This window comes from Dermacentor andersoni, chromosome 9, assembly GCF_023375885.2.
Source record: "Dermacentor andersoni chromosome 9, qqDerAnde1_hic_scaffold, whole genome shotgun sequence".
Classification (NCBI taxonomy): Eukaryota; Metazoa; Arthropoda; class Arachnida; order Ixodida; family Ixodidae; genus Dermacentor; species Dermacentor andersoni.
This window is the reverse complement of record NC_092822.1, coordinates 68,509,291-68,527,129: the sequence shown is the minus strand read 5'-3', so window position 1 is coordinate 68,527,129 and position 17,839 is coordinate 68,509,291. Positions and strand designations below refer to the sequence as shown.

Sequence of the window (17,839 nt, the reverse complement as noted above, 5' to 3'; positions counted from 1 at the left end):
AACGAAAATAAATATATTTATATGGGAGTTCTGGCAGGGCTTGTCATCGCATGTGGCAAGCATTTTGAAATCACGAAGGACTAGTTTTTACAGAAACAATCCTATACTATTTAAGCCTGCGATATTTCGACGGATCAAATAAAGGAGAAAGAGTACTGGGCTACAAATACTGCTTGCACGCAGGTGACTTTGCATAAGGGCTTATAAAAAGAGTGGACAACGTTTTACTGTGCTCCTCTTATCGTAGGCATTTGTTACCTAATCGAACTGTGCGTTGTAATACTTTCGCAGATTTCAACTCTACAAAATGTTTTCACCTACGTAAGGCAGCAAGCAGGGTCTATATATTTGTAACGTGGAAGTCACACGCATGGTAATTTGTGTTTCATTACAAGCCATCGACACAATCAACTACTTGCCTGTAGACAAAACAGTCGAAACCGACTGATCCAGAGCAAAACGTTTGACTACTCAATGTCTTTTTTTTTTTATGGCGTGGTGGTATGCGCTGTGACTTCCTTGAATAATGCAGCAGAAATCTTCGACATCCACCTAAATTAGAACAGCGCAATTAGAAGGCGCCACGAATAAACGAAGATAGCAAAAAGTCGCAGTCTCGCCCGAAATGCTAAGCATCGATTGCGATAGGAAATGAGTAGACAGCTATACGAAGTAAGGATAGTGGTTTAACGGCCATATAAACTCCTAAACATTTCTTACTAACTAAATGAACAAGCATGGTCTCACGCGCGCACAGGGAAAGATTAACACATCTCACTCGATTAGCGCCGACACCCGCTCCTAGAACGCTGGCACGAGGAAGAGCGGCAGCAGCAACGGGCGAATAGGCTTTCGTCTTGCCGCTCGCTTCAACGCCAACTTAGCGCCAAGAACACAGCGCACATGAAGCTGTGAGTCCTCGGCGCACCACTCTGTACACATTTCAGATCGCTTTCAAGACAAGGCCTGCGCGGCTAAGCTCAGCCGCTCCGTGCGCAGCTAGTGTTCCTGTATATGCTCCCGCAGGGAGCAGAGTCTCGCATACCTGTTCCGGCGCCGCGCGCACCGCTATTGGCCGAGCGCGAAAAATGACGTCAAATGATCCGCGCCGCTGCGAAGCCAACTTTACGGGCGCATCGCCGACTCATGCGAACTCGTCGTTTCCGTCAGTACCATTGCCATTGCAATCAGTGGACCGTCGATCGTGCGTTCAGAGGAGCAGCTAGAAGCTCTTGCATCTTGAATATTTTTCTATTTGCAGATTTGCTGCTACTAAATAGTAAGCACTACTAAATAGTAAGTACTACTAAATAGTAATAGTAAATAAGAGTAAGCTTTGCTTAAAATGTGCACATGTCAACATTTGAAATGCGCTTAAATCTGTGTCTGCACCGCATGTATCGAAAACGTGCAGCTATTGTGAACGATGGTTAGTGATAAATGGCGCCCTGTTAACGGTCACTGACATAACTGCAGGCACGATAGCTCTCTTGGCGACGGTCATTAATCGGCTGGTTTCGGCAGCCAAAATGCGCTAAGTGTCCACCTTACGCGTGTGAAGTTTTAAACACTCTTTAAAACATTTCTTGCTTTCTGACCATGATAAGACAACTTCATATGCATGCTGAAAATCATTGCACCGCTTTTTGTGGCAACGTACTGCGCGTTTGCGAGCGAACTTTGGAGCTGTTCGAGCCACGGGAGTATTTTATTTTGGGGAATCGAAGGCGGTCCCACCCCATATTTGTACGTTCGTGTGTGTGTTTGTATATGCGTGTTTACATAGGTACATACAATGTTTCGGTTGGTTGGAAGCCCACCCCCTCCGGCTGCACGAATGACTCGTTCGAGCGTAGCCTGTAATAACAAGTGCCCTTTGCTAAGCGCCTGCGAACAATTGGCGCTTGTAGCTCGCGACCACCAGAGAAAAAGGCGGAACACCGCGCGGCATTTGGCTCCTGCGCGCGCGAGGAGTGGCTTCGCTGCAGAGCTGGATCACGGCGGCGGGCCTATGCGCAACTCTGCTCCCTGCGGGAGCATATACAGGAACACTATCGGCCGCCGACGTAGAACGCCCTCTCTCGGTGCCTTGCCCGTGGTAGAAGACGGCGTGCTTCCTTCCCGCCTTCCTCCTTTGCGCGCGCGATGTGAAGCCGCCATCCTCGGCTCACCCTCTGCAGCATATGGTGCGCGGCCACGGTGTTATCGCACTTGGAGTTTATACGGAACACCACAGCGACACGGACAATAACGACGTTGGCAAAAATGAGTCTGGTATGCCCATATATTTGCTACTGCAATAAATATAAGCACAGTGAACACACTTGCGGACTCTCAACTAGCCTGCCCTTTCGCACTTCTCATGTCTTGCTTCATCACTTCTGCCGCTTAAGCATTGCCGCCGCTGCGTGTTCAACTGTTAAAGCATATAGGTCATGCAAGTGTAGTCGTTGAGACTTAAAATTAACTGAAAAGGTCAGTACGCAGAAGCTGCCTCGGATATTCAAATAATATTTTCTGTTGTCGGCGTAGTCAGGTTTACACCAACTTTAGGAGCATGCTAACGGAATTCAGTAAATTGTAATGACTTCAGATCCATACGCTATATCCTGTTGGGAATATTACCTGCGTATGATTCTCCTGCGATGTAAATGTCTCTGTAGCGGTATTCGGGGAATACTCGGAGAAAGCGCTTAATAAATCGCGCGATATGGTCAGTTACTTCTTCAATCGTGGTAGGGTAGTTTTCATTTTCGTCGAAGCTGTATCCGGAGCCCACAGGTGCGTCAAGGTAAAGGACATTGAAAAATTTTATCAAGGAATGTTCTCTATAGAAGAAATTCCCATCGGCGTCAATCCCAAGCGGGCCATTTTCGAGGAACTGGCTGAATAACACAGATTTCCATGGACCACCTTGAATCCATAGGAGCAGAGGTTTGTCTTCAGGCTTGTGCTGTAAGTCAGAGATGGAAGGATATTTTGTCTAGGCAATTTGGTTTGTTGCTTCATGCGATGCAGTCGCATATAAGGTTTCAAAAATATATATAGAAAATGTTTTATATAGTGAGCCACATATGAATATAACCGGTCGAGTTATGCATACTGGTACCCAGTGACCCGGTTTATAGCGTTTACGTCCCGTGACCAACAGAGATTTGATCTTGTTTAGACGTGCACAGATTCTGTGGAATGCGTTTTAGTCTTGACTCTTATTAAGGAAAGCCAGGTGCACCAGCCCGGCTAAATTGTGGATATTTGGTGTAAAGGAAACGTGCTGGTATAAAAACGATAATGTCATGGATTCTGTTCACGTAGTCGTTGATTATGTAACAGCGGAATAAGCGCGAGAACAGCAACCACAGAAAGGAGAAAGAATGTAAGCATTCGGCTAGGAAGTATGGTGAACGGCCTAATAATGATCAGCCTTGATCCTCTTGCCAGAGGCGTCCTTGCCTAGTTCCTAAACAAGCAGGCTTTGCTCACTTTTCCATGCGTTCTGATTGTCTCGGATACAACCGAAGTATGAAAAACAAATGCGCATATGCATATGCTGCGTACTAGTCTTCTTGCAGTGTGACCAACCAAAATTTTACGAGGTAAGTTAGCATTGTGGCCGACACCCTTAAGGCAAAGAAATCGAAGACTGTGCTCCACAGGCTTGACAGCCAAAATATCCTTATTTTACATTAACTTTTCCTTAATTATGTATTTTCACTAAATATCCGTACAATTTTCATTGCTTTCAGGAGAACGAACTTTGTTCATAGTAGAAATGGTTGCGATAGCGTACTTACTCATAAATTAGCGAAAGAAATATGGCTGATAAAGCGCACTGTTGGAAAATACATTAAGCAAACTTTTGCTTGATTGTTTTAATGAATGCCAAGCAGAGGAGCATATAATACGTGCAAGTGCATTTTAGTTTCTGCTACCGGCAGGGAAACTGCAAAAGTTCCTCTGTCATTGCAGACATTTTTCTGTACCCCTTCCCGGTAACGGGTCATTAGTTCCTGTTCTGTGCTGAGTTTTTAATCATTGTGAATGCTTGCCCATCGGCAAGACACGTAAGGAGCGTTGATCGGCACCACGATGCGAGTGCAAATGCCATGAACATTCAGAATGCTGACTCTTATTTGCTCAGCCTTATCTGAGCTCTTCCACCTACGGGCCCCCACTATAGCGGGGACATCCGTACGGGAATCACATGAACCACGCGACCGTAGTTTACACATATTCCGGGATCGGGTAACCCTATTATGACGACACCTCTGGTATGTGCCTGGTTAATAACATCGTCGCCATTACACTGTCGCCATCGTCAGCAATGTGTACTCGGCGAAAAGCCTATTGAGGAGAAGCCTCAAACCACATGGAGGAAGCAAAATAATGCTTCGACTGAGAAACTACGGGTAGAACTGAAATGACGACAAATGTCAACATCAATGCGATTAGCATTACAGCAGCGTAACGATACACCATACTGTCATTTTTTTTCAATTCTGCTTAAGAGAGTTCTTTAAATTTGTTCGCAACATCTTTTTTCTTCACTTCTCCGTTGCTGAACGCCCTACGCTCAGCACACAAAATATTCTCCCCTTCAAGGCTTTTGTATTGGACTTTAGCCGCAGGAACATCTGCATGACCATTTGCGGATACCTCTGAGAAACAAGAAGGATTCCATGCTAATTTTTTTGACGGCTGTTTGCGTCAGCAGTCGTTTGTTGTGTAGCGACACCACTGACCCAAGCACATGGGGTCGGAACCTTACGCGTTTAACTGTGTGTGGCGTAGCCGTGTCCGGAGAAAAGGAGATTCTAGGGTTTAAGCCGATGCTGAGTGTTCTGACCTTTAAGGCCCCTCGAAGAAGCCAGCCCACCCCTTCGGCCTCGGCTTCACGTAGACGGCACCCCCGGCTTGTCCCGTGCTAAGGAAATCGGAGGTCGTCTTCTCCTGCCTCTTCAATGTTCATCTCTGTTTATATCTATAAATGTTTCCTGATTTCTACTCACGTCTGTATTACTCACGAAGAAGCCGCGTTGTCAGATTTCATTTTTCGGCTAAAATTGCGGCGTTGTCCCAATCAATGTGGCGTCCGGACGTATGCGTATGCTCAGCGAGTGCACTAAAAGCGATATCTTCCTTTCTGACGTCACGCTGCTGCTCCTTGAGTCGCCGTGTGAACTTGCCAGTTTCGCCAATATAGACCTGGCTGCAACCGCCGCAAGGAATCCGGTAGACAACCCCAGGGAAGTTGATACCTGGTAGGCGGTCCTTAACGTTCACAAGCATGTTCCGTAGCTTAGAGTTTGCCTCGTGCCCAATGCGTAAGCTGCACGTCGCAAACACGCGGGACAAAGCTTCGCTTATCCCGCGAACATACCGAATGACTGCGATGGCGGATAAAACCTTCGGATTAGCTGTCACTGACTGCAAAACTTTCTTTTCATTTGTACAAAATGGTCGGGGTAGCCGCACAATCTTGAGCTCGGATTGCAGGCGGTCTTTCTCAGTGCAGATCCACGTAGCACGTGTCAACAGTGACAAAGCAACCGATTTCTTGTGAGCCAGGAGATGATTAGAACTGATATCAAGGTACCGGCCTGTGTGCTTAGGCTTGAGGTATACGATGAAGGATAGCTCACGACCGTTCCGAAGGACAAGGACGTCAAGGAACGACAGGCAGTCGTCTTTTTCGATTTCCACAGTAAACTGCAGCTTTGGGTGCACTGCGTTGAGCTCATGTAAAAGCCTGTGGACGTCTTCTCTTTGTAAGACGCAGAAACAGTCGTCCACGCTGCTGTAAAGCACCTTGGGTCTTGGTTGAATACCGGTGAGAACCCTGGCTTCGAGGGCTTCCATGACGAGGTTAGCAGTAGTTACGGATATGGACGCGCACATAACGGTGCCGTCTGTCTGCTTGTATAGCCTGGAGCGGTAGGAAAAATACGTGTTGCTGAGGCAAAATTTCAGCTACGTGCAGAGGTGCTCAACGTCAAAGGACGTGGGTTGGCCGAGAGCATGGTCGTTTTTTAAAACTTCTTCGCATGTGCCGACGACCAGATCGACAGGCATACTTGTGAACAAGGCTACGACGTCGGACGACACCATAGCGTCCTCAACGGCCAATCGCAATTTGCGGATCTTTTGAAAAAAGTCCGAGGAATTCACCACAAATTTCCCAGATTTGCCAGCTAAGGAGCTCAGTGCTTTGTGAGAACATCCTCATCGGTGTTGCAGCGGAGACATGGTAAAGCTCACTATGGGCCGCAAGGGGACGCCGACCTTGTGAACCTTGGGTAAACCATAAATGGCGGGGCCTGACCCGCTGGTTCAGAGCAAGTGGTAGTACTTCTTCTTGTCCGGAAGTACGTACTTGAAAAGGCTGGCCAGAACTTCTTGCAGTTTCTTTTGTAGCCTACTAGTGGGGTCGTAAGACAAAGGAGAGTAAGCTTCCTTCTCTTCCAACAGGACCAGCATTTTCCGGTCGTAGTCGCCTCTATCAGGTAGCACAGTTGCGTTCCTTTTATCGGCACGCAGAACCACAATATCGTGCCGCATGGAGTATCAGCACATGAGCAAGTGATTCTGAGGCATGAGGAAGACGTTTCCTTCATGTAAGTGTTGCACCACTTTCTTGGGTGCACAGAACGTTTAGGATTCGCTGCGAACGCTTCGGATTTGTCATGTTTTTAGGGTCAAAATGAATAGCATTACCAGTTTCGCAGAATCTAGAGTCTTTTTTGAATTTTGAAGTTATTCAAAGAAGTACGAATGCGTAAGAAAATTACTTGTGCCACGTATGCAACAAATGAGACTCGGGAAGGTTCCGTTACTTGCGCGGAATGGTTTTCTCATTTACGTACCCTGCCCACGCACATGAACATGGCAGTAAGCGGTTAAAAATGGCTGTGCGCTAGTTCGCTTGTGCATGTCCGCGTGACTTATACTATAATATCGCTATAAGCTGACTTATACTATAATATCGCGAATCCAATTGCCTTACTCCTTCCCACCCCCCGCCACCTCCACAAAAGAAAAAAGAAAGACGTTTCCCTGACTTCACCTTCAAGCAGATTCAAATGTTGCTTAAATGCCCTTATCGTGACAGCCTATACTCGCATGTTGACATTCTTATGTCGGAGGTATCTTTATGATAGACTGATAGGCTTCTTGAATTGCCCTTGCACATCCAAAGCGCGGCCGATTCGCCGCCATTTCACCCCTTTGTCCTTGTTCGAGCCCCTGCACACGTACATGTATACATGTACGTATACACGTGGATGCTGAAATCCGGCGTTTCTTACGGCTGTTGACGACGAACGCGAGCTCAAGCGGATGGACACACAGAAACGCACGCGGCGTGCTAGGTAGGGCTGCACGGTCGGCAATGCCGGCGCTTCTAATAGAGGCGCAGCCAGTATAAAGTTACTGGACCATCTACGGCACTGCATTTAACCACGCCCTCCTTAGGTGCCGAGTGTTCTCTGTCGTGTGAGCACTGAATCATCGAGGCGGAATACCCAGTGACTGATTGACACACGCCAAACCTTGGGGAGGTATAGAAAGAAAACTTCGCGTTACAATTGTGAAAAAGTAAAAACTTACCTTAGCAAGGATGTGCAAGAAGAACAAATATGAACTGTCGCTTTCTTCGTCAACGGGAATGAAGCCAGAATATGCTTCCAGTTTGTCGCATGGCTCGGGCAAACACACTCGCGTTCTCCGCTTCATTGAAGTTAGGTTACTGGGGGCCACCTGGTCACTTGTGGGGTACAGGACAGTATCGTCGAATGGCTCACTGTAAAGGGGTCTTCATGTAACCAATATTCGAGCATATCATAAAAAGACAATAAACACTCACACCAAGGACAACATAGAGGAATGTACTTGTGCTTAATAAATGAAATAAAGAAACAATAAATTGATGGATATAAAAGTGGACGAATAAACAACTTGCCGCTCGTAGGTAACCATCCCAGAACATTCGCATTACGCGTGCGATGCTCTACCGATTGAGCTACCACGGCGCCGTTTCACCATCCACTTTCTTGGGTATTTATGTTTCCTAGTAGAACCCTGGGAGTGTTAGCCAGCGCCACCGCCCACAAACCTTGGCGGCGGATGTGGAACACCCTTTCTGCCGCAGGTGTCACGAGAACGTGATCTTCTTGGGTGAAGGCAACTGGTGAATAAACCCCCACGTGCTACTTGAAGGCATCAATGTTGCCGTATTCGAGACCCTCGTTAGAAAGGGGGTAGTATCTATGTAATTTGCAGTCATATCGCTGTATGGTCTCTAAGAGTCTCTTACCTTTGCCTCTGTCTTTGGCATATCCCCATGTCGTGTGTCATGCGTTGAAATCCCCTGTGTTGATTCAGCGGTCGCATGGTTGAAGCATGGTGTTGAGATGTTGGAAGATGTGGCCAAACTGCGCCTTCGGTCTTGTGGGCGACTATATAGGTTGCATATTACATGCTTCGGTCGTCACTTCTTGGCTGGCCAGATCTGCACCATGTGGTGTGGAGTGTCTCCGTGTGGTGTCGTTGAGAGTGTCGCTGCCAATTCCTTCCGGACGAGTGTCGCTGCCTTCGGGTGGTGGCTCTACGTGCAGTTTGTAGCCCGTAATCGCCTTGGGTCTAGCTCCGAATTTTTGCAGGCAGATTATGTCTGGAGTAATCAGCGCCGCCTGCGTGTCAAGAGTGAGTGTAGCGTGTTTGTTGTGCAAGGAACGACAGTTCCAGGACCATATTGTGAGATTCTCTTGTGTTTGGGGTCGCCTAATTGCCACGATGCGAGGTGGTGGTTGTGCTTTCAGCGTCCGAGGTTAGCATACATTTTTCATCGGACTGCTGCGATCGCTATTTACTATGCTCACATCTACGCATCGATTCTTTGTTGAGGGTCTCATGAACGTATCGTTTTAGTTCGTGAAATTCTACCAGGAACTGTTGCAGTTGTATTTTAGTTTGCTGATGAATGTGTTGTTGCATTAGTTGCAGTTGTTGTACCGTGAGGTTTGACTCTGGTTGTTGTGTCCCTGTATGAACTACAGGATCTCGAAGTGGTGTAGGTTGTAGTTGAGTGTGCCTGTTCTCTTGTGGCGTTTCGTTTGGGCTGTTTATTGACTGTTGTGTAGCCTGTACTATACGTCGTGTGGTTCCCATAAGTTGGGCCAGCTGTTTTTCGAGCCAGGCTATTTTGCTCTCGTATCGGTCTTGGCGTTGTTTAAGTTGTTTGTTTTCTGTGATTACTCTTTAATAGTCTACGTATTGTGTGATGGGTGCAGTATATGCAGCTCTGGGAGCCACGAACTCCACCCAGCTTACTTTTGCCGATGGTGTCTGTTGGGTGTGTACATGGTTCCCGGCGATGCCTTTGCCGCCTCCTGTTGGCGAATTGTTGTAGTGGTTCTTCTGTTGAGTTGGTGTTTGTGCTTTATTCCTTGTTGGCGTTCGGGGTCGTCCGCCCGGGGAGCGCGACCGTGAGCTGCGCTTGTCGTCGCCCGACTTCTAGGATTCTTCTTCCTCTTCAGAGGTTAACCAGCGGATGTTCTTCGTCCTCTGTTGGTGGTTGTTGTTGCCCCGGGGGATCTTATGGGCGTAGTTGGCTTCAATTTGTGGCTGTCTAGGTTTCAGTGGCTTAAGTCTCTTTTTGCAAGTTGTGTCCCCTGTGGGAAAGGCCTCCTGGCAGGATGCACAACTAACAGCACAAGGGTATCCATCTGTTGGATCTGTCAGTCCACACAGCCAGCAAATAGGGCTGTCCGGATCCGGGAAGACGTCCGCGCGGTCTCTTTTTTCACGGTAGACCTTGTAAACTTGAATTGTGGATCTGAATGGGTAGCAACAGAGCTCCGCTCCGTAATATTAAACTGTTCGAGGTAGCGTGGGACCGAAGAAGGTGATGGCTGCGCTTTTGGTTGTGTCGATCATTCGGGCAGTGATGATCTCTGCCCCTTGGGTTGACACTCGGAGGTGTGCCATGAGAGTTTCGGTCGAGGTGTTCATCCGTACACCGTGAATGAACCCTCGTAGAGTGTTTTCGTTTGTAGCGTAGGCGCGGACGGTGTGGGCCCTGCCGTTCAGTACGAGCGGGCGTATGAGGCGTGCTTTGTCCGCAAATTCCTTATATTTGGTCGATAGGATGGCTACGTTTGATGCCGGATTACTTCTAAGGATGAATTGGTCATCTTTGAAGCTAGCTTGACATGCCTCTATGATTGCTTGAGCAAGCGTGGGAGTGAGAACGTTCCTCAGAGGGAGGCCCTGGTTCGGGCAAATGACAATTTTGTAACCATGCTTCGGCAATGACGGTAGTGTAGGCAATTTCTTATAGGTTGACGTGCTCGTCTGAAATTGGTTTTGGGGACCTGGGTTGCGGCGCCTCCGCTCCGATGCCTCTTGTTTACGTTGTTTGGCGGATTTCACTGCCTGCCGGCAGCCTTCTCTTCTTCAAGGGAGTGAGAGTTGTTAGAAACTTGACTCACTGAGTCATAGCAGTGGTGAGCTTGGTCCATTTGGTCGTCTGCTATCCCATCCCGTTGTAGGTGGCGGGACTCTTGCTCAGTTGCCGCGTCGATAGCCATGGCTAGGCCCACTTCCGACGACGGAATCCCCTGCGTTAGCGAAGCTGTCGTCGGTTCATCGCGTCGGCGTTGCTTTTGCGTTCACTAGGTCCACTTGCGCGGCGTCGAGGTTTTCCTAGGAACATCGTGAAACTGGTGGTAAAGCTTTTCGGGTGTTTTCAAGCGAAAAACCAATGAAAAATCATGAAAATGCAGAGCGCGAAGTGAGCGCGTTCGTACTGCTTCGCGCCCCATGGCGGTTGCCGCCTGAGATGGATAAGAATAGCACAAGACAGTGGGTACCAAACGCAGTTAATGCGCGAGTACCTGGACTCCAGCGTGAACGATACCATAGACTTATGAGCTGGTACTCTCGCAGTTCTGCCAAGACGTGGATGACAAACAGGTCAATTTCTGATCCTGAAGTACTGCGGCTGGCTCGTGCGTCCAGCAGGAGACAAAATGGCAGCTCTTTTATTGAAGAAGTTATAACAGAAGATGGCACAGAGAGCGGTGCGAAGCGATATATCCAAAGAATTTCTTGGAACTGTTTCTCAGACGCATTCTCAGCAGAAAAGATTTACAATGCACGACTCCTAGGTGAAAAAAAATTTGAATTTTCGCGATCACCTGCCTCAGGTGGAAGATACAGAAGGCAAGAATTTATAGTCTCCAACAAATCTGCAAGAAGTTCTTGATGTTATACGATCTCTGAACAGCGGATCAACACCCGGTCCAGATGGCTTACAGTCGATTTTGGCCGGTCTTGCTGGAAAGAAGTAAGCACTGCCTTAGTATCACTCCTGAACGTAATTCTTGCACGCGAAGGTATTCATAAATCGTTTAAGTGGGGCCGCGTAATGTTCTTGCCAAAGCCAGACTCCAACCTTGCAGAACCCTCATCCTGGAGGCCTATAACGCAGCTCAACACAGACTATAAGATATTGACAACCCTTCTTGTAAATCGCATGAAGATATTATTGCCGAAAATAGTCAGTGTTCATCAAACATGTTCCGTGTCTGGTCGGAATATATTTTCGTCTCCCAGCTTAACACGTGATATCACACAATACACAACAGCGCATGATGCTTCAGGACTATTGGCAAGCTTGGACCAAGCTGAACCGTGCGACTGCTTAGAACACCAGTACTTATTTGAGGTACTATTATGCTGGGAGGGGGGGGGGGGGGTTAACTTCCCTGAAGAGTTTGGAGATAGTCTGCGGACGTTGTATTTGGGAACGTATATTGCCTGTGCGTGAGATTCACCTGTTGTTGGGGCGTTTTAGCGAGATCCCGCTCTTAAGAGGTCTTCCTATGCTGGGAACAGGGTGCATAAAAGTATCAGCGTATGCAGATGACATCACTTTGTTCTTACGAGATGGGGACAATCTTGTAGAGATATTTCGTGTTTATAATAAATATGCTTCAATGTCAGGGAGCAAAATAAATATGAGGAAATGTGAAGCATAAAACTGAGGTCACGCTGCGAAATATTACGAAGAGACATTAAACAGACCGAACACATGCAAATACTAGGCATGAAATTTTGTACAAGTGGTGTTTCACCTCACACGTGGCTAGACATTGTCAGCTCCATGAAAGAACAGTCGAAAGCAGTGACTACGCCGCCACTACCACTGGCAGCAAGGGCTTTTTTTATTAAGAACGTATTGGGCAGTAAACTTTGGTTTGTTGCAAGGATATAGCTCTCCTGCCGTCACCAACATTACGCGTCGTAAACCGGCTCATTTTCTCATGGTTTTGCTTAAACAAGTCGCAATAGAAAGTGCAGCAGTTTTTTGCGTCTGTCGAAATCCAGCGGAGGATGGAGCTTGCCATGCATAGTTACATTTGGTAGGCTGCTGTGAACTAAGAGTACATGTGATCTAATTGGTGATGACGAGTACCCAGGTAGGCCGCTGCTCCGTCATCGGCTGGGCCATTACTGTCGAACGCTTATGCCGCAGAGTACAGGCAATTTGCTTCCGACAGCGGTAACGCCAGCACCGCACTATGCGGCGGCTGTGCGCTTGCAAAGCCAACTTGTGCAATTAAGAATTACAAAGTGGCGTGCGATACTGGATGTAAGACTTAGTGGAATATTGTGTGAGCTACTGGACAGCTACTGCGCAAACTAGGACAGCCATGCTTTCACCTGATTTGCCCTCTCAAGTGGGGAATTTTCAATGGCAATATCAGTGGGGCATTCTACCTACAAGAGACAGGCTTGCGCGCTGGCATGTGGTCATCATCATCATCGTCAGCCTGGTTACGCCCACTGCAGGGCAAAGGCCTCTCCAATACTTCTCCAACTACCCAGGTCATGTACTAATTGTGGCCATGTTGTCCCTGTAAACTTCTTAATCTCATCCGCCCACCTAACTTTCTGCCGCCCCCTGCTACGCTTCCCTTCCCTTGGAATACAGGTCGTAACCCTTAATGACCATCGGTTACCTTCCGTACTCATTACATGTCCTGCCCATGCCCATTTATTTTTCTTGATTTCAACTAAGATGTCATTAAACCGCGTTTGTTCCCTCACCCAATCTGCTCTTTTCTTATCCCTTAACGTTACACCCATCATTCTTTAGATAGCTCGTTGCGTCGTGCTCAATTTAAGTAGAACGCTTTTCATAAGCCTCCAGGTTTCTGTCCCGTGCGTGAGTATTGGTAAGACACAGCTGTTATACACTTCTTTCTTGAGGGATAATGGTAACATGCTGTTTATGGTCTGAGAGTGCCTGCCAAACGCACCCCAGCCCATTCTTCTGATTATTTCAGACTCATGATACGGATCCGCGGTCACTACCTGTTCTAAGTAGATGGATTCCCTTACCACTTCCAGTGCCTCGCTACCTATCGTAAAGTGCTGTTCTCTTCCGAGACTGTTTAACATCACTTTAGTTTTCTGCAGATTAATTTTTAAACCCACCCTTCTGCTCTGCCTCTCCAGGTCAGTGAGCATGCATTGCAATTGATCCCCTGAGTTACTAAGCAAGGCAATATCATCAGCGAATCGCGTTACTAAGGTATTCTCCATTAACTCTTATCCCCATTTCTTCCCAATCCAGGTCTCCGAATATCTTCTGTAAAGACGCTGTGAATAGCATTGGAGAGATCGTATCTCCCTGCCTGACGCCTTTCTTTATTGACATTTTGTTGCTTTCTTTATGGAGGACTACGTAGGCTATGGAGCCGCTATAGATATCTTTCAGTATTTTTACATACGGCACGTCTACACCCTGATTCCGTAATGCCTCCATGACTGCTGAAGTTTCGACTGAGTCAAACGCTTTCTCGTAATGAATGAAAGCTATATATAAGGGTAGGTTATATTCCGCACATTCCTTTATCATATGGTAGCGAATTATAAATGCATAAATTGCGCAGAAACAGAGACCAACACGCATGTAGTAAAGGAGTCACCTTCTGGAATCTAGTTGCAAGGATGTTTGGAATATCCATCGTGCGGCCACCGCAGCGCTGAGATCGGTTTGCGAGTCTCGTCTACTACAGCGCTAACTACGTTTTGTGGTGGTTCCGCAGCATTGCAAAAACATCTCTGCAGTCAAATAGAGCAATGTACACCAGAATGCGCAAACTACGGGTGATAGTGCGGGGTGATCTTGAAGAATAGTTGTTCAAACTCGGTAAAGCCAAGCTTCTTCGCCGCTGGTCTTAAACGAGAGTCTACGCCCCTCAGGAGAACGTTGTTGTACGCGAGGTGAAGCGGGATAAAAGCACTCCTCAGAATGGAAGCGAATGATGTCCATTTCAGTAAGACTTCAAGAGAGGTCACCCTATGCCTCCCAGTCCGAATTCTTGACGAATTCAACGCTCTGGAAGGGGTTGAGCATGTCATTGGGTTTGTTCTGGACAGCTTATGGGTTCGTGAGCCTGGTGAAACCTCCATTCGTAGGCACCAGCGCAACAGGCGCTGACGCCATTGCGAAACAATAAATCTAAGGGCAATTCATTTGATGGAATGGACGTTGACCGTGCGGATCGCACCTGGCCACTCAACGACAACTGGCGGTGATGTTTACGGTGATTCTTTAAGTTCTTCAGCGTTTAGTGCAATACGAGAGTGGTGAGTTGATGCTAAAGGTTAGCTTGCGTACACAGCTATTGTTTGTCTTCGTAGTACGTGGAGCATACAGCGGGACGTATTTGCTTGAGGCGTTGTTCTGCGCCATTGTTCATAGCCTGCGAGAAGGTCAGCACTGCCATTACCTCTCGCAGTGCATGGCATCGTCTCAGAAGCATTAAACATTATTAGAAAAATGGGCTTTACGAGCCAAAACCTGGATGTCATTATGAGACACCCGGTAGTAGGGGTCTCCGGATTAAATTGTACCTTGTGGAGTTATTTAACGTGCATCTAAATCTACGTACACTACTGTCGTCGCATTTCACCCCTGTTGAAATGCCGTTACCGTGGTCGCGGTTGAACCCGTGACCCCGAGCAGCGACCTAGCCACAAAGCTGCCGCGACGGGTACATAAATGTTCATTTGATGGGCGGCCTCTTCGAAAGTGTCGTCTGGACGCTGGGGTGCTTTAATACGGCTTTGCGTTTGCACGCCCTGTGTCTGTTGTCCGCTTGACAAATTTGCACGGAGTTTGTTTATCAGAAATAGCAGAAACGTGCCGTACCGTAGATTAAATATAAATTTATGCAGTTCGTCCGCAGCTGACTGCCATGTGTCTAGTAGCCAGCGTTTCCTTGCTTTCATACGTCGCCTTTTCCCTCTCCCGTGCTACCCCCATGTATGCAGGCTGCCACGAGCCTGTGGCAAGGCTGTTATTGCGTGTCTTGTACCCGCCTCCTCTCTTTACTTCCTCTCTACTAGAAGTGAGAATGCGCAACGTTTTGACGTCACACACAGAAGAGAAACACATGGCAGGGGGCTCTGCTGTGTGCCCCGTCAAACTGCTGCGCAATCCCCCTTTTTCTATGCTATACCAACATGCCCAGTCTTCAGCCCTCTCAACCATTTTATGTACCTCCCCTCTGTACTGCTGTGCGTTTGTACAAAGAAAACGTTGCAGCTGCTGCAGTGCTTTTTCGGGGGAGCTCGGAAAATTATAGCAGTCGAGAGGATATCGTAACGAAGCCTACGGAGCTCCAGGGGACATCGTGGCGACCTGGTTGAAAGCTCCAAACGAGTTTATCACGTCACCTATCCTCTCTGCCGCGTTCAACAACAACAACAACAACAACAACAACAACAACAACAACAACAACAACAACAACAACAACAACGATGACGACGACGACGACCTGGCAGCAAGAGGAGGAGGAGGAAAGAGGCAAAGAAATCTTCGTTAAAAAAAACGGTTGGCAGGGAACAACCACTGACAGCCACTCAGAACGACGAGAACAACAAGCTATTCGACAGAAAGGCACGCCACGTTTGTCTTTCTATTGAGCTGTCGTGGCGCTAGTCTACTATTGAAGACACATAAGTTGCGAAGAAACGATGAGTTTAAGGGTAATGGGAAAAGCATACATTGCGCTCTATACGTCCCTTCATATTAGGCCCGTTTGAAGAAATTATTCGGCATCTACTACTCGCATGGTATGCATCACACCCATTGAAACATGTTGCTCGTTTCAAGGAAATACGTTTCAAGACCTTTTTTATGATTCCTAAGGCCGATAACCGTGATGCATTCACATGTTTACGTGCAACGTTAGGTATCTTTAGCGTAAAAACTCCTAGGCAATATCACAACTTACGGCGTCTGGAGGTAAAGGCACGGCTGTGGTGTTTGATCTCCGTCGCATCTGCACAAAGGAAGAACGAACAGGAATAACACACCGACTGTCCATATTCTCCAACAGCCCATGTCCTGTGTGCGTCACGTCAAAACTAGCATCTAAGATGTACGATGAGGCACGTTTATATTGCGATTTCCGCTAAAGGTTATCAGAAGCTGTATGTCTGCTAATTCCGCGTGTAAAGACGGGGCTCCCCCGCAGGGGCGTCTGCGTCAGCAGGCGTTTGGTGTGTTGCGACACCACGGACCCGAGCACACGAGGGTTGGACCCTCCCGCGTGTAGTCGTGGGCGGCTTAGCCGTGTCCGGGGAAAGGGGGATCCTGGAGGTTGAGCCGATGCTGGGTGATCGGACCTTTAAGGCCCCCCGGCGGAGGCAACACACCTCTTTGGCCTCTGCTTCACGTAGACGGCCCCCCCGGACTGACCCACCCGGGGGAAATCGGCAGTCGCCTTTTCCTGTCCTCCTCTCCACTCTTCGTCTTTCTCTCTCGTCTTTTTCATCTTTCCTGTCTTCTCATCGCTTCTCCTCACTTCCTAGTTTCCCGGCGGCAAGGGTTAACCTTGTGTAGCTAGCCAGCCTTGGTTATGCTGTATTTGGTTATAGCAGCGATGTACGGCTGGCGTTGGCAGGGTTTCCCTTGCAGGAACTTCTGTCACGTCCCCCTGTAGGGCTCCATGGTGGGTGGTCGGCATCGCGGCCGAAAACCCAACATTACTTATGGAACACGCTTTTCCTAAGCTACCTGATCGCCCTCAGAAACGAGGGCGCACCGAAGAAGTTTTTCAGTTTTTCGGACGACAAGTCCACAATTTTCCTCGTTTCCATGTCATCCACGCAGAAAAACCAGCTAAACAAGTACGAACAATCTCCCCGTTCCTTGTATCAAAGTCTCTTACCGAAGTTTTTGGCCCAGGATATAAGGTGTCTAGGATGGCTAGCGGTGACCTCCTCTTGGAGCTCCGCGACCAGAAGCAATTTGAGAAGCTGCCACAGCTAGTATCATTTGGGGAGACCCAAGTAGTAGTAACCCCGCACCGCACGATGAATACCACCCGCGGCGTTGTCTCGGACGATGATTTGCTGGAGCTCACTGAGGCTGAACTCTTGGAGGGCTTCAGTGAACAAAATGTCATAAATGTCAAAAGAATCAAGATAAGGCGCGAGGGTAAAGAAATTGCGACCAAGCACCTAATTCTCACTTTCAATTCAAGTGTCCTGCCCGAATCAATCGAGGCCGGGTACATCAAGCTCCGTGTAAGACCGTATGTGCCAAATCCCTTGAGATGTTTCAAATGCCAACGTTTTGGCCACAGCTCGCAGAGCTGCCGAGGCCGCCAAACATGTGCGAAATGCAGTGCCCTTGAACACGCAACTGAAGAATGTAAGAACTCTCTACACTGTGTAAACTGTGATGGGGATCACGCCGCGTACTCACGGTCGTGCCCCTCCTGGAAGAAGGAAAAAGAAATTGTAACCATAAAAGTAA

General features: G+C 47.9%; 1 long non-coding RNA gene across 1 annotated transcript in view; it reads right to left on the bottom strand.

Annotated features, from left to right (window-relative positions):
- Nucleotides 1-2,270: 2,270 nt before the first annotated feature.
- Nucleotides 2,271-17,839, bottom strand: part of LOC126528214 (uncharacterized) — a 153,810-nt gene continuing 138,241 nt past the window's right edge. The window contains exon 3 of the long non-coding RNA XR_011890152.1: nucleotides 2,271-2,953. This is a non-coding gene — a long non-coding RNA (uncharacterized lncRNA). The remainder of the gene's footprint in view (nucleotides 2,954-17,839) is intronic.